At 48.9% G+C, this 21,163-nt stretch overlaps 1 protein-coding gene across 2 annotated transcripts in view; it reads right to left on the reverse strand.

Moving 5' to 3' along the window:
• LOC144761137 (uncharacterized) overlaps positions 1-21,163 on the reverse strand; it is a 332,465-nt gene that overhangs the window by 59,187 nt on the left and 252,115 nt on the right. Inside the window, exon 1 of one of the 2 annotated variants that reach the window (XM_078646600.1) lies at positions 731-802. The exons of the other annotated variant lie outside the window; for it this stretch is intronic. The gene's annotated coding sequence lies outside the window, so the exon portion shown is untranslated. Of the gene's footprint in view, positions 1-730; positions 803-21,163 lie in introns of those variants that run through there. 2 annotated transcript variants of the gene reach the window in all.

A 21,163-nucleotide genomic window follows, 5' to 3' on the forward strand; every position in this document is an offset into this window, starting at 1 on the left:
GAAAATGAACAATTGCGCCAAACTCACATAAGTCACCACCTGTGACTGTCCCTAGGCCAACTGGCCTCTCTAGGGCTAGGACGCCCTGTGTCCCAGTGTCAGGGGCCTAAACGTGGCAGCTGCCCACGAAGTGCTGGGCAGCTGGGGATAAATTGGTGGGGCCAACGTGGGAGCCTCCCAGGCTCTGGACAATTACACTGCCCCCCTGAGCCTCTCAGGGCCCTAAACAAATGACAGGCCCCTTTGAGCCTCGCTGGGCTCTTTGCGCAACAGAATACCCCCTCTGAGCCTCTCTGGGCTCTGAAAACAACAATGGGGGCTGTGAGCCTTTCTCAGGGCTCAAAACGTCAAGCAATGCCCCTGAGCCTCACAGGCTCTGAACCAAAGGAAATGCCCCCTAGAGCCTCACTGGGCGGTGGGGTCCCTCACGGGGGGGCCCGGGAACACTTGGGGCGCCTTGGGCCTCTCGGGGCTCTTAAACAATTGTGGGCACTTTGGAGCCTCTCGGGCTCAACCAACAAATTATGCCCCCAGAGCCTCGGGGCTCGAAACAGCATGCGGCAATGACCCCTGACGTCGGAGTCCCTCTCGGGGGACTCAAGATTCAATTTGGCCCAGGAGCCTCTCAGGGCTCACAACAAAGATCTTCTGGCTGGAGGGGAGAGGGCGGGCACCGACAGCGTGTCTCGACGCCCTCCTCCCTTCACTTGTTCTTCCGGCCCCCACTCACCTACTCTCGGCAGCTGCCGGTCGTCTCCTTTTTCACCGGCGGCCACACGGGGCTTCAAGGCTCTCCACTCTCTCGTCCTGCAGGGGGGCGGGACTTCCGGGGCCTGCTCCTGACACACTCCTAGGCTTCCCCAAACCGGGGGAAACGGAAGGGAGACTCGCCGGTCCCGCCCTCGTCCGGGCGTCTTCTGTAGTTTTGGCTGGCTTCCTGCCTCGGGTGTCCGCCAATGACAGCGCGCCCCCGAGAAGGGAGGCGGGCACTTCCGGGTCGCACTAGGCAGTGGCCCGGCCATGTTTTCAATGCCCCTGGGCTGCGGCGGTGATTTTCGAAGGGCAATGCTGGGTGGGCACCGGCTGCTTTAAAATACACGATGAATCGAGGTGGGCACTCGATTGGGGCAGCAACACAGCACGCAGGCAAAAGATGCCGGGTGGGCACCGGCCAAAGCACCCAGAGCGCTGCCAAGCGCTAAATGAAATTTAAAGCGCTCCCTGCGCTAAAATGGCAAATAAAGCGCTATTAAGCGCTGGGTCACAACAAAGCGCTCTCAAGCGCCAAAAGGCAATCAAAAGCGCTCCCAGGCGCTAGGGGCCAACAAGCCCAGCAAAAGTCCTTCTAGGCAGGCGGGGGGGCAAGGCTGGGCCCAGAGCCAGCTCACTGGGTCTCCAGGCAGGGAGACAGTCCAAGTGGCGGTCCTCCTGCCCAGCAACAGCAGCAGCCCCCTCAGGATCCTGGAAGAGAACAGTTTGTGTGGAGACACAGCCCCATTTTTATACTATAAATTCCTTTGTCTGTAGGTGCAGGGTGGGGGAGAAACCAGTCGCAGCAGGTTTTGGAGCACCCTTGATGTGCTCATCACTTCACTCTATTCACTGGCAGGGCTAGGGTCGTTCGACGCACCACAGGGGGCGGAGCCAGCATTGTGTGGGGAAAGCCCAGCCCCATCAGGAACCAGGTGCAGCCCTCCCCGCACATCAGCATGCTGATTTCAGCACTCACCACTGGGCAGACCCATCCAGACATCCTGGAGCCTGGCATCCCAGCCAGTTCCAGCCAATCACACGCCAGCACCCTCACAGCTCACGCATAGCCATGTCTAGAAGTAGTACTTCCGCACAAGACACAATCATGCCACATACATCATTGCGAAGCATTTAATCAGAAGAGTCCACACATACCAGACTCGAGCCTGTACACCCCAAGCATCAGGAACTACCAGGGACACATACATTCCCCATGCATTCCTATGGGAGGGCAGGCCTATCTCACCACATGCACTCAAAGTGCGCACGCACTTTCCACTGGGACACAGTGAAAGTGCGCAGAACCCAAAAATCACCATCCCCAGGTCACCATTAAAAGCAAAAAGTTTAGGGGTGAACCTGCCAAAAGGGCCAAGTCCAACACAACCCCCTTCCAGCCAAAACGCAGGGTAGACCAATCACCACCGTGATGGACTTCCCTGCTTGGGGCAATAGAACACGGACGCGGGCCCGCAACTGCAGGGACACCCTCCTGTTCTACGCCACGGTGAACCCATGGGATTCCTTACAAAACCACTGTCTGTACCAACTGGACTACCCCACTGGTACTCCCGAGCTGTCCGCGGCCAGGACCAGGCCCTGGGCCACCCAGGTGCCACTGGTCCTTGCCTATTCGCAGAGCGGGGGGTAGTAACCCCTGGTTCATAGTAGCCATTCTCCACTCTTCCTGTCTGCAAGACAGGACTAGACTGCCACTGGTTCTCCAGCCTAGGGTCTACAACCTCAGGCGGACCAGGAGTCTCAGGGAAGGCTCTCCTCCCCCTACCTCTTCTTCTAGGGTTCCTCCTCCTCCTGCGATGGGTATCCTTACAACGCCACTCCAACCCAGGGTTTAACCCCTCAGGTTGCACCGGGGTCCGAGGTGGGCTTTCCCACCCTATGCACCCCCTTCCAGAGGTCTGCCCTCTCCCAACTGGAGAAGTTGCTCTGGAAGAAGAACCGGTCAGGACACTGGTTACAGTCGTCCTACCCTTCAGGTCAGGCTGATCCTGAACCTGGCCTCCCAACCTCTTGTCTAAAACCTTTGGTGGAACAATTGCCTGGCACTCCAGGACTTCTGGGGATTCACACACCATCCCCCTGAGGCTAACAAATGACACATATGTTGTGTGACTGTCTGTCTGGCGCAGATCTCACGTCCCCTGTCCACCTGACAGTGCGCGGAGATCCCCCAGACCAGAAGTGGCGCCACCCGGGTCCCCCCAAGAAGATCTAGCCCAACTGGCTAGTCCCTGGTCCACTGGTGCATCCACTGGGAAACTCATCCCCCAATCACTCCTCACTTCGGACTTCTGTGCACTCCCTCCTGGAGTAGCACTGCCGGACACTGGAACCCCTGAAGCTCTAGTTACAGATGCTCCAGGTTCCCTAGACACTAGGAGATCTTCCTCAAATGGACCAACAGGACAGCCTAGGTCCCCAAACTGGTGTTCCCTCAAGAAACCATCCAAGTCCTGAGGCAGGGCTTCCGGCGTCTGGAGACCCTCGGTCTCCCTCTCACTCCTGCTCCACTGAGCCAGGCAGTGAGCCCCCACACCCTCCTCGCTATCCTGGGACCTAGCGGGGCTACACTGAGCCTCTTCCACCAGGCTGGGCTGGAAGATACCTGAACCACTACTTTTGGAGTCACTCCCTAATGACTCTAGAGAAGCTCTGGCACTCTCCCAGCGGTCTGCTTCACTTGCAAGCTCCCAAGGATCCATGGTTTCACACCTCAACAAGTGTTGCCGCAACTCCGGCCAACAACGACTGAGCACCTGCTCCTTGAGAATAAGATCAAACAGTTTTTCAAAATCAGGTCCCATAGGTACCTCTAACCACTCAATCAGTGCACACTGACAGTCCCCTGCAAACTCCTCCCAAGACTGGTGAGACAGTTTCCTACTTCAACCTATACTCCTCCTCTGGGGAAACAGGTACCAGACTGTGGGAACTGGGGGTGGGACTTCTTGCACTGGGCTCTATATATCTGCCACCACTGGACTCAACCCTCCCCGGGGAATCCAGAAAATTAAAACTGCGCGCAGGGGATAGTCTACCCTCCAGAGGTAATTTCTCTCTGGTGAAGGCCCTCTCAGCCTCCTCTATCCTTTCCTGCGGTAAGACCCTCTGAGGCTCTAGCTGTTGCTTTCTAATGCCCAGCTGTGCCATAGCCTGGGCATGCTCTAACCTGAGCTTTTCTAAAGCCAGCTGGTGCTCCCTTTCTCTCCTCCTATCTTCCAGCTCCTCTGGGGACAGGGAAAGGGATGAGGCGCTGCCTCCTATACTGGACCCAGCAAGGGACTCCCTATCTATGGGGTCTTCGCTCTCTACTGGCATCCAGGTACTGACATCTTCTCCCTCCTCTTCTGAATCTTCAGGGCTCCCCACAGACCCACCACCCTCCTGGTGTGAGGCCCGGGCCCTTTCCTCACTGCGCTCAAGATCCCATTGATCCTCTTGCCATTTGACCATGCATCTCCTAAGTGCATACCAGCCTGACTGATCCGTCCCTATGCCTCTCTCTTCACAGAACCTTCTCAGCTCCCACACACCGTATGTGGCTAGATCATTGAAATCAAAAACAAGCTCCATTCTGGCGGACGTTCTGGTGAAAAGATTACACAGGGAACCTAGGGGTCTGAGCTTAACACAGGAGTACACAATTCACAAAGGATTCAGCAAGCTCTCTACCCCAGAGAACTCACACTCACTTGTCTAGTGCCACACACCATTCATCCACACACAACCCTCCCCTCGGACTGGTAAGGCAGTTTCTACCACCCCTGATTCCTCAACCTGACCATACGTGACACAGGTACCGACTCTGGGCGCAGGGCGGGGGACAAATGTACTTGACACAATTACACAATGATACCTTCAGGAGAAGAAAATAATGGAACTTCAAAAAAAACAATCCCCTAAAATGTGGTTAATCTAAAATGCAGAGTTTTGTAGTACGGCCAGTTGCCACTGTGGTACAACGCAAACACAAATCCTTATCCTTTCCGCTGCCGCCAATGTTAGAAATGGGATCCCTGGCTGGCCAGGGCTTGCGCCAAAGTCAGTCAGAGACCACCACTCCTAAGTCAGGGCAAGGGAGTTACATGCCAAGATAACCCCTGCTCACCCTCTAGGTAACGTGGCGCGAGCAGCAAGGCTAAACTTGGAGGCGATGTGAGTTAAGTATTTGCGCACGCACCCCAGCAACAACCCCCAAGACCCACCACAAAGGAAACTCCACACAAGGTTATATAAAAATAGCCTTTGTAATGCACCAAAACACATTAGATAAAAACACACACTTTACAATGTGCCAACAGGCACGGGCAGAATTTACAGGGGATATGTACAAGACAGGGCCACCTGGACCACTGTCAGGAATCAGCACTTTTAGAAGTAACACTTTTAAAAATAGCACTTAGAACATAGGATGTAAAATCACTGTGGCACACAACCAGTAACTACTGGTAACCAGGACCTCACTAGCACCACCTGCACTAGGAGAAAAACAACCACCTAAGTATCACAATACCTGTAGGGGTGTAAGCACATAACACATGATGCATAAACATACATTCAGCGGTGTAAGGAAGGAAAACACATGATGCATCAACAATACATTCAGAGGTGCAAGAACAAGGCACATGACGCATAAAAACACATTCAGAGGTGCAGAAAATGAACAATTGCGCCAAACTCACATAAGTCACCACCTGTGACTGTCCCTAGGCCAACTGACCTCTCTAGGGCTAGGACGCCCTGTGTCCCAGTGTCAGGGGCCTAAACGTGGCATCTGCCCATGAAGTGCTGTGCAGCTGGGGATAAATTGGTGGGGCCAACGTGGGAGCCTCCCAGGCCCTGGACAATTACACTGTCCCCCTGAGCCTCTCAGGGCTCTAAACAAATGACAGACCCCTTTGAGCCTCGCTGGGCTCTTTGCGCAACAGAATACCCCCTCTGAGCCTCTCTGGGCTCTGAAAACAACAATGGGGGCTGTGAGCCTTTCTCAGGGCTCAAAACACCAAGCAATGCCCCTGAGCCTCGCAGGCTCTGAACCAAAGGAAATGCCCCCTAGAGCCTCTTTGTGCTCTACAAACAAAGATGGAGCCTCACTGGGCAGTGGGGTCCCTCACGGGGGGGCCCGGGAACACTTGGGGCGCCTTGGGCCTCTCGGGGCTCTTAAACAATTATGGGCACTTTGGAGCCTCTCGGGCTCAACCAACAAATTATGCCCCCGGAGGCTCGGGGCTCGAAACAGAATGCGGCAATTACCCCCGACGTCGGAGTCCCTCTCGGGGGGACTCAAGATTCAATTTGGCCCAGGAGCCTCTCAGGGCTCACAACAAAGATCTTCTGGCTGGAGGGGAGAGGGCGGGCACCGACAGCGTGTCCCGACGCCCTCCTCCCTTCACTCGTTCTCCCGGCCCCCACTTACCGGCTCTCGGCAGCTGCCGGTCCTCTCCTTTTTCACCGGCGGCCACACGGGGCTTCAAGGCTCTCCTCTCTCTCTCGTCCTGCGGGGGGGGCGGGACTTCCGGGGCCTGCTCCTGAGTCCTGACACACTCCTAGGCTTCCCCAGACCGGGGGAAACGAAAGGGAGACTCGCCGTCCCGCCCTCGTCCGGGCGTCTTCTGTGGTTTTGCCTGGCTTCCTGCCTCGGGTGTCCGCCAATGACAGCGCGGCCCCGAGCAGGGAGGCGGGCACTTCCGGGTCGCACTAGGCAGCGGCCCGGCCACGTTTTTATTGCCCCTGGGCTGCGGCGGTGATTTTCGAAGGGCAATGCCGGGTGGGCACCGGCTGCTTTAAAATACACGATGAATCGAGGTGGGCACTCGATTGGGGCAGCAACACAGCACGCAGGCAAAAGATGCCTGGTGGGCACCGGCCAGAGCACCCAGAGCGCTCCCAAGCGCTAAATGAAATTTAAAGCGCTCCCTGAGCTAAAATGGCAAATAAAGCGCTATAAAGCGCTGGGTCACAACAAAGCGCTCTCAAGCGCCAAAAGGCAATCAAAAGCGCTCCCAGGCGCTAGGGGCCAACAAGCCCAGCAAAAGTCCTTCTAGGCAGGCAGGGGGGGCAAGGCTGGGCCCAGAGCCAGCTCACTGGGTCTCCAGGCAGGGAGACAGTCCAAGTGGCGGTCCTCTTGCCCAGCAACAGCAGCAGCCCCCTCAGGATCCTGGAAGAGAACAGTTTGTGTGGGTACACGTTCAAAGGATATTGAACGAACAGGACTTTAGGAAATAACTTACCTAATAAGTCATAAAAGCGGAAACAAGCAAAAACAAGCTGGTTGTAGGGATAATTGGTTATCTAGGTTAAAAATATAAATAGTTTAAAAATAGTCTCACAGTGGTCATTAAGTAGCAGAGTAAAAAACGTTATACTTAACTGTCCGCAGCAGATGATACCTGTTGATTGCAATCTTCTTATTCATGATGTAATGTGTTCTTTAAAGGGCTGCATGTTGGGGCAGCAATAAAAGTATATTGCATAATGTTAGCGTCGTTTATCTTTAATGAAATCAAGATTCTCTCTAATGATTCGAGAATCGTCACTTTCCCTTGTCATCGTCATGACCATAGCGGGCACCGGGTGTTTCCCCGGTGGGCCGCCAGGGTGGGAGCCGGTTTTGAGGCCTTGTGGGGCAGTTTTTGTTACCGGGGGTCGGCAATATCAGCCCGCTGTAACAAAATTGGCCGAAATCGGCCCTCGCAAACATCTTGGCTGCGCCCCCCTCCCTCCAAGGGGGCCGGCCAAGCAGTGTGCCAGGGCCGGTTTTGGTTCCTACCGAAAATGCCCCCACCAGGCCCCACCACCCCACTGCTCTTACCTGCATGGGCCGCTGCTGCTCTAGTGACACTCCCTGACTCTAGTGACACTCGTTGCCCCTCTCTTGGCACTCTCTGCCCCTCCCTGGTCTTCTCCTGACACTCCCTGCCTCCATGCTTACACACCCAGCCATTCTGACACTCCTGCTCCTGTAGCGATGCTCCCTGCCCTTCTAGTGCTACTGCAGGAGAGTCAGAAGGGCTGGGAGTGTCATTACAGGAGAACCCTACAGGAGGAGGAGTGCCAGAAGCGCTGGGTGTATCAGGAGAGAGGCAGCGAGTGTCACTACAGAAGCAGGAGTGTCAGGAGAGAGGCAGCGAGTGTCACTACAGAAGCAGGACTTTGAGAAGGTCGGTGAGTGTCAGGAGAGAACATTTAAGTGTTAATCAAGGGTCAGGGAGTGTCACTACAGGAACACAAGTGTCAGAAGAGCTGAGTGTCAGGAGAGAAGCAGGAAGTGTCACTCGAGGGTCAGAGTGTCACTAGTGAGGAATATCACTAGATGGGCAGGGAGTGTCACTGGAGGAACACAAGTGCCAGAAGGGCTGAGAGTGTCGGGAGAGGGACACAGGGAGTGTCACTAGAGAGTCAGGGAGTGTCACTACAGGAGCACGAATGTCAGAAGGACTGAGAGTGTCATTCGAGGGTCAGGCAGTATCACTACAGAAGCAGGAGTGTCAAAAGGCCTGGGAGTGTCAGGAGAGAGGCAGCGAGTGTCACTACAGAAGCAGGACTTTGAGAAGGTCGGTGAGTGTCAGGAGAGAACATTTAAGTGTCACTACAGGAACACAAGTGTCAGAAGGGCTGAGAGTGTCAGGGGATAGGCAGGGAGTGTCACTAAAGAGGAGTATCACTAGAGGGGCAGGGAGTGTCACTGCAGGAGTGTGAGAAGGGCTGTGAGTGTCAGGAGAGGGGCAGAAAGTGTCACTCTAGAGTCAGAGTGTGTCACTAGGTAGAGGCAGGGAGTGTCACTGTAGGAGCCGGAGTGTCAGATGGGCTGGGAGTGTCAGTAGAGAGAGAACAAGTGTCACTAGAGTCAGGGAGTTTCACTAGAGGGTGCCCTTCAGCCATTTCTGCACCTGTAGTGATACTCTCTGTCTCTCTCCTGACACTACAAGCCATTCAGACACTCCTGCATCTATAGGGACAACCTCAACTCTCTAGTAACACTTCCTAATCCTCTTCAGACACTCCCTGCCTCTCTCCTGACACACCCAACCCTTCTGACACACCTTGTCGTGTAGTGACACTCCCTGGCCCTCCAGTGACACTCCTTCCCCTGTATTGACATTGCCTGACTCTCTAGTCACCCATTACTCCCTGACTCTCCCTGACACGGTCTCATGAATCTCAATTCCTACATGCCTGTGACCCCAGGGCCCTCCTCTGATGCTCCCTATTTTCTGACGACCACCTTCACTGTCCATCCACACCCCCTTCTGGTGCACCCTTGTGTCTAGTATTTGTGTTGTCTTCTCCTCTGACCCCACGACAACAGCTTATCTCCAGGTGCCTACGGAAGAGTGTGACCCACGGATCCCCACCCAGGACACTCCACCTGCACTCCATGCACACAAAAGGTCAGATTAGCACCAGTTGTGTTACAACCAGTGAGCAGCAGCACCACGTCAAGGTTCTGACCATCGCTACTGTCCAGGCACACCATTCATACTGGCCCAGCCCAGTCACTGTCGTTCACACCATTCATAACCCAAGGACTCAGGCGTACGCTGGGAAGCCCCCTCCGGGACCCCCCAACATATCGCGACAGATCCAGGACACAAGCTGGGGCCCTGAGAAGGGGCTAAAGAGAGAATGCAGCGGGGGCAAAGGTGAGCCCCTACCTGCCCCTGCCCAGGGTGGAGGGGGATCGGCCGTAATTGGAGGTCCTTACGGCAAGGATTGTTCCCCCCACTTACACCCGACACCGATAATCCTCCACAGCCTGCATCCCTCTCTGCCCATCACTGGGTGTTTCACTGGCACTCTCTAGATATATAGGGATGCAGGAGTGACATCACAGAGGAGTGACATCACAGAGGAAGGCAGGGGTAGGATGTACAGATATGGGCGAGGGGAGTGACATCACAGAGGGAGGAGGGGGACAAGATATGCAGCACTAGGGGAGTGACATCACAGAGGAAGGCAGGGGACAGGATGTACATATATGGGCGAGGGGAGTGACATCACAGAGGAGGAGCAGCCAGGATGTTCAAGCTTAAAGGAGTGACATCAGAGAGGAAGTGGGGTAGGATATACAGGCCTGGGAAAGTGACATCACAGAGGAAGGGGCACAGGATATGCAGGCCTGTGGGAGGGACATCACAGAGGAAGGAGTGGGCAGGGAGTGTCACTAGAGAGTCAGGGAGTGTCAGTAGATGGGCAGGAGTGTCAGAAGGGTTGGTTGTGTCAGAAGAGAGGCAGGGAGTGCCACTACAGGAGCAATGGTGTTAGAAGGGCTAGGAGTGTCAGAACAGAGACATGGAATGTCACTGTAGGAGAGTCAGAAGGGCTGGGAGTGTCACTAAAGGAGGAGGAGTGTCAGAAGGGCTGGGGGTGTCAGGAGAGAGGCAACAAAATACAAACCCAACTTTATTGTATTTTATTTCATGAAATGACCACGGACAACTGGGAAGTTTTAAAAGTTTATCTTAGATTTCAGATTCTGCAATCATACAGTTTATAGTAATGAGGCAATCTATAATGAGAATAACGAAGAGCACATAACCATATAGGAAGAGTATACAGGCAACCATCTAACCCTATAATGAGGGAAATTCAGAAATAACGGAAATGAAATTCAAGGGAGTGTACTAAATGCTAGGAATTATTATGCATGTATTAGGATTTTATCATTGGGACATACTTCGAGAGTAAGACACTAGGGAAACCTATATATCTATAGGAAGGGTAGAAAAATGCAACACACTATAAATCAGAGTCAGTTTTATGAGAGAAAATTAGAGACCATAACATAACAGGAAATTTCAAACTGCAAAATGGGAAATAAGGATTTCTAAAAGGTAGGGTAACATAGGAACACGCTATGAAATTTAATGCAAATGACTTTAATGAGATGCAATGGTTGGGTGAGAAAAGCTTGGAAAATTATCATATGCAAAGGTATGTCTTTATTGAAGCAAAGACAGAAAAATAGAAAAGGTGCAGTTTAAGAACTCGGAGCGATATTTACCTAGACTGGTGTGAAAACCAACCCTGGCCACGGGTCAGTTAAGGACAGGAAAACCCTCAAGGAAGGATAACCCTCAGTGGGACAGCAGGTGCAGAATGGACACCCCAGGACAGGACAGGAAAACCAGATTAGGATCAGGACAGGACCACCAGGATACGACCAGCACCCGCAGTTCGGAAGCAACGCCAGCGCTCCACCCTCTCTACAGCTATCAGTCAGGACCCCGATTGGGTCAGCGAACTCCCCAGGAAAGTGGTCCGCCAGCACTTAAGGTTCAGTAAAACCTTCAGAGTCTATGGTCAAATTTCGGACAGAGAGCTCCGCAGCACCTCTGTATCAAGTCACCTATTGAGTACGTTGGGTCAGTGACAGGTCAGCTATTCAGACAAGTCGGACAAATTCCCTAGGTGAACCTAGGCTAGTTATACTGTTCTGGGACAGTGTACCACCCCCCAGATGTTGCAAAATGTCAGAATCCCCAATTTCGATTGGTCCTAAGGTAGGATTTGGTTAACACACCAATCAGAACAGACTATAGCAAGCCCTATTTTGCATTCTAAGGTGCCGCCTAGCAAGTTTGGGGTTCTCATGAGACATGCCAGTGGAGTACAATGAAACATTAACAATTGTTTCAATATGGGTACAGTCAACTCCGTCCTGCTGGGTCACAGGTCACTTTCTCAGGAGCATCTTGCCCGTCTCTGCCAGCTGGCTGAGTTCCACTGTTCAAGGCTGAATTTCCCCGGCTGCATGATCATGCGCAGAAGGGACTTTCAAGATGGTTCTCGGCTCAGTCAGACCCCCATTTCCCGCGATACATGAAAAGTAAGCGAAAACAAATTAGCACATAGAAATAAATGAAGGTATTGCATGTCATAATTTCGTACTTCACGTTTATCATCATAAAAATATACTATGCGATTAGATATTAGTGCAATATATAACAACACGAGAGCAACAGCACGAACTTCAGCACGTTATTGCAGCGAGCTACCATCTTGTGGCTATTACGCATGCGCACCCTTTCCCTCCAACTAAATCTACGTAGAGTCACGTGAGTGTGACTAACGCATGCGCAGAAGCAAATTTAAGAAATGGCGGCCATGTTATAGACAAGAGTTACTTGTATTAGTAGAACACATAGGCAAGCTTCGCTACGACACATGTATACCAAAAATAAAGATATTAGTACAACGTACAGATTATTATGAGGTTACAACAGATCTGAGGTTCATGAATCGAGCAAGTCGCGATGCGAAATCTTGCTCTATCAATCCCCTCTTTGATGATATTTACTATCATCACTAATAATGGAAACAGATGCCAACTTTCACACCTTGTACATCTCAATCTCCTCCAACAGGCGATTCAGTTTCTCTTTCTCGTTTTTGGTAGGGTGAGAATTTGTCACCTTTTTATAAATCTGATTATTCAATTCTTCCAATTCAAGTTCATCCGCACCCCGTTTCACACCTCTCGCATTCACTTGGTACTTTTTTGTGTGTTTTCGACATTTGCAACCGATGATTATGAGAAATATGATGAGCCCTATCACTCCAATTGGCATCAGTACCTTAAACAATAAGCTTTTACCTAAGCTAGCAAACCAATGACCTACATTGGAGAGACCATCAACCAGTCTCTTCCAGGCACTGTCAACCTCGAGTGGTTTAAGTTCCTTTTCCAAATTAGTAATGTTTTTCACATATCTTTTAAGCTGTACACTTTTGTCCGGAATGTAAGTGCAACAATGTTGCGCCTTCAACATCCGGCAGACTCCGCCCTCTTTTGCTAATAAGGTGTCAAGAGCAAGTCTGTTCTGCAAAACCATTGATCTGATCGCACCCATTTCGGTATTGACCAACAGAAATCCATGAGCTGTGTCAGTAGACAATACATCCACTATTGTGGACAATTTGCAAATTCTGTGAGTGTTCAGAACCACTCCCACTCCAGGTATCAGTGCACTAAAAATACTACCCATTATTTCACCTACGCTTTCTCTTTTACTACGCACTAAGCCATTAGTATTTTCCTTGCTTCCAGCAATTTCATTCACATGGTATATTTTCGGGAAGACAATGCCAAAATAGCAGCTTCCATACCAGTGATCCGGCAATTTGAAATAAGCCTTGTCTCCACATATATAATAAATTCCAGGAAACACAGGCTCTGACCCATTTTTGAATCCCCAACCTCCAATTACCTTGTAATTGTGCTCACATTGACTGGAACCAATGAAAATGTTATTATAATAACTAGTTCTTTCGCGGTGAAGACAGAGTTTCCCTTTCCTTTCAAAATCCAGCAACAAGGCAGGACCCGCCCCACTACTTGAGGTGCTCTCCATATTCTCAGCCCATTTAGGAGTTTTCTGTCTCTTGTCATTAGCCTTTCTTTGGAAACTCTCCCTTCTTTTCTCTGCCATGTTTAAAAATATCTTTTCTTGTTCATGTAATGAACAGGTCAAGTTGTCTCTGTGTGCTTCATTTAAGTCTATAGTACCTATAGTCAGAAAGTATTCTCCCATATAACGTGTAACGTCACTTTTGGTATGTACAGGATTCAGATTTCCACGTATGGGAAGTTCAGAAAAGATCACGTCATTGTTAGAGTAGTAGTACTGTAACGGTCCTCTTTTATAAAACAAGCTGGCTAAAATGCTACAGGAAATGCCATAGGTCAAAGGTAAGTGATGATAAGTCACGCCTTCAGCTACAGAAGTAGGTAGCTTCATGCAGACATAGCAATCTTCTATTTCTATAGTTTCTACATAATGCACTAACAAATTTGCGAAAACGTTTAAATTAGTCTGGTTCTTAACTCCATGGTAATGTAGTCCTTCCTCATCTGATGCTTCTAAGTCTCGTTTTGTCTGTCTGAGTGCTTTCTCACGTCTTTCTACACTTTGTGTTGTAAATTCTTCAGTGTCAGTAGTCTGAGTAGGGTCAATGTTAGTATTTTTGCTAACCATAAAAGGAATGAAAACTGTTAATCCTATCCAAACTAATATAACTATAACTATACTACATATACACACTTTGCAGCATGTTTTGCAACAACTGCGACTAGGCCTTCCATTCACTCTTGAATCAGACATTTTGGCTCAGAAGAAGTTTTGCAACCCCTCTTTGTAACTTTACACAGGTATCTTACTCTGTGAAATTCAGGTGAGCTCGTCTTCTTCAGTAGACAAATCAGCAATCTGTTCTTCGTCACTTTCGTCAGTTATATCAAGATCCTCAAAGTTTCCCAAGATTAAGTAGATCCACTCAGGATCCTGGTATTTTTCGTTCAGTCTTTTTATTCGATCACTCCTTCTTTTGGAGCTTTCTCCAGGCTGCTCTGCAATTCGTGGACTTCTTCTTTTGTCTGCAAGTTTCTCTTGAACTGTTTTTATCCTTAGTCTCAGTCTCTTAATATATCTGGGCTCAATATGCTTCTTTTTCTTGAGCCTTTTAGCTGGCACTGTTATTTTGTTTTCTTCTAATGCTCTTTTATTTTCATTTGTTTGTGGCACTTCTGTTTCTTCCCTTCCTGTCTGACTAGTCCCAGGTCTTGTATCTATTTCTTCTGCCTGGTTACTAAGCTGGCCTTGTTCAGGTGAATTTTTATTTTGGCTTTCAAATGTCTCTGTTTCTGTGTCCTGAACACGTTTTTCTAGTTCTATCTGATCCTGTTCAAGCACTTCGCTCCCTTGATTTTCTTCTGCTCGAACTTCCGCACTAGTTCTAGTTTGTCCCTTTTCGATTCCGGGAGTCAATGGAGGAGTGTCAATCGCTTGCTCTGTCCCTATCTGACCTTCCTCTTCGTCCTCAGATTTGATGTGAATCTCAACGATCTGAGGGTCTTCGCCTGTGCCTGTCTCGACCTCTCTATTCCACTCTCTATCTTCAATAAGTCGCTCCCTTGTTCTGATTGGGTCTTCGATGAGATCGATTAAGGGTATCCAATCGTCTTGGCTGGTACTCGGCTGCTCGTCATCAGCTCCTTCCGGACCAACGTCTATAGGACCTTCAACTGGACTGGTGCTCGGCTGTACGTCATCAACTACTTCAGGACCAACATCTGCAGACCCCTCAGCTGGACAACCTTCAGCTCCAGGCTCCTCGTCTGGTATCACCTTCTGGGTATGGCTGGCATGGATCCACTTGGGAACGCCTGCACACTTCACTGCTGTCGTTGTTACCAGGATTACTTGGCGTTTTTGTCCCCACCTCGGTTCAAGGCAATTCGACCGAGTGTGTTTCTTTATTTTAACCCAGTGACCAGGAACCAATTTGTGAACTGGAGATGTCGGGTTGGCGACGGCGTCTGCCCCAATCTGGCGAGAGATAGAACGCACTTGGTCACCCAGTTGCTTGCAGTACTCAAGTACTAAATCATCAGAAATGCTTAACAGTTTGTATCCTGGTACCCATGCTTGTCTCATCACTCTTCCCATCAAAATTTCATGGGGACTCAGGCCTGTTTTTCGATCTGGAATGCTTCTGAGTCCCATCAGAACGAGAGGTAAGGCATTTACCCAGTTTATGCCAGTAGAGTCACACATCTTTGCCAATCTGTTTTTAATGGTGCCATTCACTTGCTCTACCACTCCAGAAGCCTCTGGACGATGTGCACAGTGCAGCTTTTGTGTTATTCCAAATGCTTTGCAGAGTTGAGCCAATATTTCATTCTGAAAATGGCTGCCTGTATCTGATTCAATAGTGACTGGAACCCCGAACCTAGGTACTAACTCTTTTAGCAGTAGTTTGGCTACAGTTATAGCATCATTCTGTGGGGTAGGGTAAGCTTCCACCCATTTTGAAAATAGGCAAACAATGACAAGGACATATCTTTTTCCTTCACAACGGGGCATGGTGATGAAGTCAATCTGTACTCTCACGAAGGGACCCCCTGATTTCCCAATTTTCCCTAGTTCAACTACTGTTCTTTTGCCAGCGTTGAACTGCTGACATGTCAAGCATCTCTGACAAAGGGATTCTGCTACCTTCCTGAACTTCTTGTTGTACCAGGTCTGTTGAAATACCAGGACCATGGCATCCCTACCAATGTGTGATCCTTCATGTATTAATCTGACCATAGGGGCAAGCAGGTGTCTGGGTAACACAGCCATACCATCTGGGCCCACAATGACACCATCCTCACATCTTGGTCGACAACCAAGTTCCTTCCACTTCTCTTTCTCTTCCCAGGGCACAGCATGCTGCCATTCTCTCACTTCATCCCAAGTAGGCACTTCTTCAAACACCATAAGTTGGCAGCTGTTTCCAGTCCCTCCCAGTCTGATATTTATTGACATGCGATCCATAGCACATTGTTATGCCACTCGATCCGCAAAATCATTTCCCAAAGATACATGGTCAAGGCCCTTTTTATGAGCAACGCATTTGACCACTGCCAATTCTTTTGGTAATTGGATTGCCTCTAGAAGGTCTTGTGCAACTTTTCCATTTCGAATGGGGGTACCTGATGAAGTCAGGAATTCTCTTTGTAGCCATAATTGGCCGAAGTCATGCACAACCCCATAACAGTACTGACTATCAGTATACACTGTTATTTTTCTGTCTTTTCCCAATTTGCAAGCTCTTATCAGAGCAATCAATTCGGCTACTTGTGCAGACTTTACTCCAAATAAACAGGATGCTTCTTCAATTTTGTTTGATGTGACCACAGCATATGCAGCACTTAGGCCTACATGCTCGTGCCTCATGCATGAACCATCTACAAACCATTCCTCATCATGTACGGGCAAAGGTGTTTCTTGAATGTCTGGGCGGGGTTTAGTACTGAATTCTGTCAGGTCAATGCAGTCATGCTCATTCTCTCCCATATCTTCCATTATCATTGAATCAGGGAGTAGGGTTGCTGGGTTCAAGATATTACACCGGGTGATGACTATATTTGCAGCACCCATGAGAATTCTCTCATATTTAGTCAGCCGACTAGGGGTGAGGTACTGAGTTTTCGTGCGGGTCAATAGGATCACTACCGCATGTGGAACATACACAGTGACAGGATGTCCCATAATAATGGACTCACTTTGTTCTAAACTTGTGCAAGTTGCAGCTACTGCCTTCAGACACCCAGGTAATCCAGCAGCCACTGGATCCAAAGTGGCAGAGAAATATGCCACGGGCCTTCTGTTCAAGCCATGCTCCTGTGTCAGGACTGACAATGCACAGTTATCACGAGTGTCACAGAATAGGCCAAATTCCTTGGAATAGTCAGGCATCCCTAGAGCAGGCGCTGTACACAGACAATTTCGCAATTGGGTGAAGGCTGTTAAGCTTTCATCATCCCATTCCACTGGGTCCTTTGCTCCTTTCTTTGTCATTTTTATCAAAGGCTTTGCCAGTACTGCAAATCCCACAATCCATTGCCTGCAGTAACCTACAACTCCGAGGAACATTCTTATTTCTTTCTGTGTACGGGGTAACTGCATATTTTGAATTATTCTGACTCTCTCTGAGGTTACTTTTCTGATGCCTTTTTCTATCTGGTGCCCCAGATACTTTACTGATTTTGAACAGAATTGCAATTTCTCAGGGGCCACTTTATGTCCCTTTTCACTTAGGTGATTCAGTAGGGCAATGGTGTCAATCACGCAATCCCTATGACTTTTGGATGCCACCAATAGGTCGTCAATGTACTGCACCAAAACAGACTTTCCAGGTAAGACTAAAGATTCAAGACATTTTTTCAAGATCTGATTAAAGATAGAGGGGCTTTCTGTGTACCCCTGGGGGACCCTATTCCAAACATACACATGACTGTTGAAAGCAAATGAGAAAAGAAATTTGCTGTCTGGATGCAATGGGATCGAAAAGAATGCGTGACATAGGTCTATGACAGTGAACCATTCAGCGTCCCAGGGAATCTGATACAGGATGACTGCTGGGTTTGGGACAATGGGACAGCAAGGAACCACAATTTTGTTTACCTTTCTCAGGTCCTGCACTACTCTGTACTTGCCACTAGGCTTTTTAATGCCCATAATGGGTGAATTACACGGGCTACTCATTACTTCCTGTATGATGTTTGCTTCTAGCAATTTCTGCACTTCAATGGCAACACCTGCTCTCACCTCGGCACTCATTTTGTAAGGCTTAGTGTTGGGGTAAACTGCATTTTCTTTCATTGTTATTTGTATGGGGTCTACATTTTTCATTAATCCTACATCCTTCCCAGTAAAGTCCCACACGTCTTGTTTCACTGTTTGTTGAAGCTCTTCAGGTAAGTCCTGTATAGTCATTCGCTTTATTTCTGAGTCAGGTCTTACTAACATTAACTTGTAGATACCATCTTCATCTGGTGTCTGAATTTCGACGCCCTTTGGTGTGCAAAAGATTGTGCAGTTCATTTTGCACAGCAAATCACGTCCCAGTAAGTTCACTGGACTGGTATCGCAAACGACAAATCTGTGCATTTCTTTAAAGTTCCCTATTGAGATCTCCATTGGTTCTGTAACAGGGGTACTAATCAATTGATTAGATACTCCCACTACTTGGATTGCTTCTCCCGAGAGGGGTAGGTTTGGGACGTCCGCTGTTCTTACAGTAGAACGGGTAGCACCAGTGTCCAACAGAAAAGTGACATCGTTTCCGTCAACCTTTCCTTCAATGTATGGCCCTGACTGGTCTACCGGCAAGGAGGCGCCAAGTACGCACTCCTTGTCCTCCCCTCTCAGGCCCCATCAGTACTGGTCGTCACAGAAAAAAGTATCACTTAGTAAGTACTGCGAAGTTGCTGCATTTCTGTTCTCATCGCCTCCCCAGATCTCTACGTCATCACCCTGCGGTGATTTCCCTTTAAAAATAGGTTTTGGTGCTCGGGGCACTTGAATCGTTTTTACCTGCTGCTGGGTCTTTCTTTGCTTTTCATTCTGCGTCTGTGGAATTAAATCAGGGGTTTGGGCATTATCAGCTTGTAAATATGGACACTCGTCTCGCCAATGTCCAATTTCTCCGCACTGGTGGCAGGGAAATTTCTTCTTGGCTTCTTCTCTACTCATTTTGGGTCGGGGCTTTCCTCCATTCCCTCCCCAGGACCTTGGTTCTGAGTAATTTTATTTAATTTACTCAGTTGCTTTTCTTGCTGCTCTGCTAGCTTTACTTGTGCCCACATCACCTTTTCCTTTAGGGCCTTTTTCTTCTCTGCCATCTCGTCCTCACAATACTTTGCGTATCGTAGGACCTCATCCATCTTTTTTGTATGCCAACAGATTTTATTATCTTTTATCCACTGACAAATTTCGGGTCTTAAACCGTTTACAAACCTGTAAATGAAGTGGGTCATGTCCTTCATCTCGATGTTATCTATACCACTGTATGTTTTGAACACCTGCAACAGCCTTTCATAAAAAGAGTGCACTGTCTCGTCCCTTTCCTGCGTGGTTCTATCTATCTTGGTCCAATCAGTTTCCTTTGCTGGCACCTTTTGTTTCAGGTGTTGAATTACCTGTTCATATTTTTTCATCACTTCTATAGAGGGTTCTCCTGTTGCTGAGTCCCTCGGGTACTCCTCACTAGGCCAAGCTATGGCTATTTTACACTCGGTCCACAGATCTACCGGGACCACAATGTCAAAGAACCCATCCAAATCCTTCCACAGGCATTTTTGAACCTTTACAAATCTTTCCACTTGCCTGTACCAGTCCACAGGCTTCTCTCGTAATTTTGGGAAATCATTAGTAAAGGATACAATATCCTGTCTGGACCATGGAACATGTACATATTTTCCACCTGGCACTTCGCGCATGGGGCATAGTTGTTCGGGCTTTTCAACTTCTCTTAGAGCGAATTCGGGAGTTACCTGCTTAGACCTGGCCTCATCTTTCTTTCTAGCCCATCTGGCTTTCCACTTTTCCACATCTCCCCATTTCTGCAATACTGACAATAGTTCTTTAACCTGGGCCTTTTTCCCCGACACATTCAAGTTTTCTAAATCCTTGTCTGAGAAATCTGCTCGATACAGCTTCTGCAAGGGCTTCGATTTTGAGATATCTATTCCCATGCTAGCAGCAGTATCTGTCAATCTTTCATGAAGTACTCGGGTATTTCGGGTGAGACTTTTGCAAATAAACAGCATCTCTTCTTCAGAGTAGGTATTTAACCTGTCTAATCCTACGTTTCCTGCCATTAGTTCTTCTATTTCTATTCTCAATTTATATAGATCTAAATGTTTCGTTGGTGGAGGTTGTTTATCGAATTCTTGACTCCATCTTTCGATTTCTTCAGGAGTTACCAACGTGACACTCCTAGTACCCGAAGTCGACTCCATCTGAATCTCCCTCGCGTTGAAAGGGTTATGCCTTTTCTGCATTCTCTTTCCTGTGGGTTTAGTAGGTAGGTCCAGTAGCGAGACCTCGGACTCACATTCACTTGTCTGGTCATCTACAATTAAGGGTTCTGCTCTAGGCGGTATTATCACTGGAGTAATGACTGGAGTTTTCGGACTCCCTTGACGGTCCCCATACATCGGAACTACTGGTCCGATAGTTACTGGGATTGTCAAGGCTTCAGGACTTGTATTTAACTGGGAGATTTTCTGAATTATTTCAGCTCTCTGTTTAGCTAGAGCATCTCGTTCCCTGTCCTCCAAAATTCTTTCAACTGGATTGTCATGTATTATCTGAGGAGTTAAAACTGGAGCATAACTCGGGGCAGTGGGATGTGTCTCTCTTGGTCCTTCGCCATAATTAGGTCTTGGAAATAAAGTTCCCGTGCCTAAGGATCTTGGTTCTCCCTCATAAAGAGGATTTAAAATCGGCATTCCTGAACTTTGTGGTCTTTCCTCACCTTCATAGGGAAGTCTAGCACAAGACCCCCTTTCTCGTGAGTATCTTGTCTCTCCACTAGTGGGTCTTTTTGGGTAAATCTCTCTGGGCTCTATGGGTCCTAGACTTTCGGTATAGGGAGGTATTTGGTAACCTCCTCCTACACTTGCGGATCTGGCCTCCTCTTGAGGAGGAAGTCTTCGGGAAATATCTCCTGCACTGGAAGGTCGGTGTCCTTCATTATAAGGAGGTGGACTTCTCATACACATGTCATCTAATAATTCATCATCCGACTCACTCAGAGGCGCCCAATGTTTGCATTTCTCTGTCCTATTCTCCCCCCCCGGGAGGACCACCCGCGGGCATCATTGGAAACAATCCCTCAACCATCATATTCTGTCTGCACTGTTTCATCTTTTTATCTCGGGTTTCTTGTTTCAGTTTGGGATAAAATTTCGTTAATCCTTTATCCATTCGTGGTTTATCCCTTTCAAAAGCTTCAATCTCCCATAATTATAGTGCTTCATACTGCGTTAATCTAGGTCTGGGATGCAAGTCATTCATTCTGGTTCTCAAATTAAATAAAATTCTGCCATTAAATGTAC

Source organism: Lissotriton helveticus, chromosome 5_2 (genome assembly GCF_964261635.1).
Source record: "Lissotriton helveticus chromosome 5_2, aLisHel1.1, whole genome shotgun sequence".
NCBI classification, from domain to species: Eukaryota; Metazoa; Chordata; class Amphibia; order Caudata; family Salamandridae; genus Lissotriton; species Lissotriton helveticus.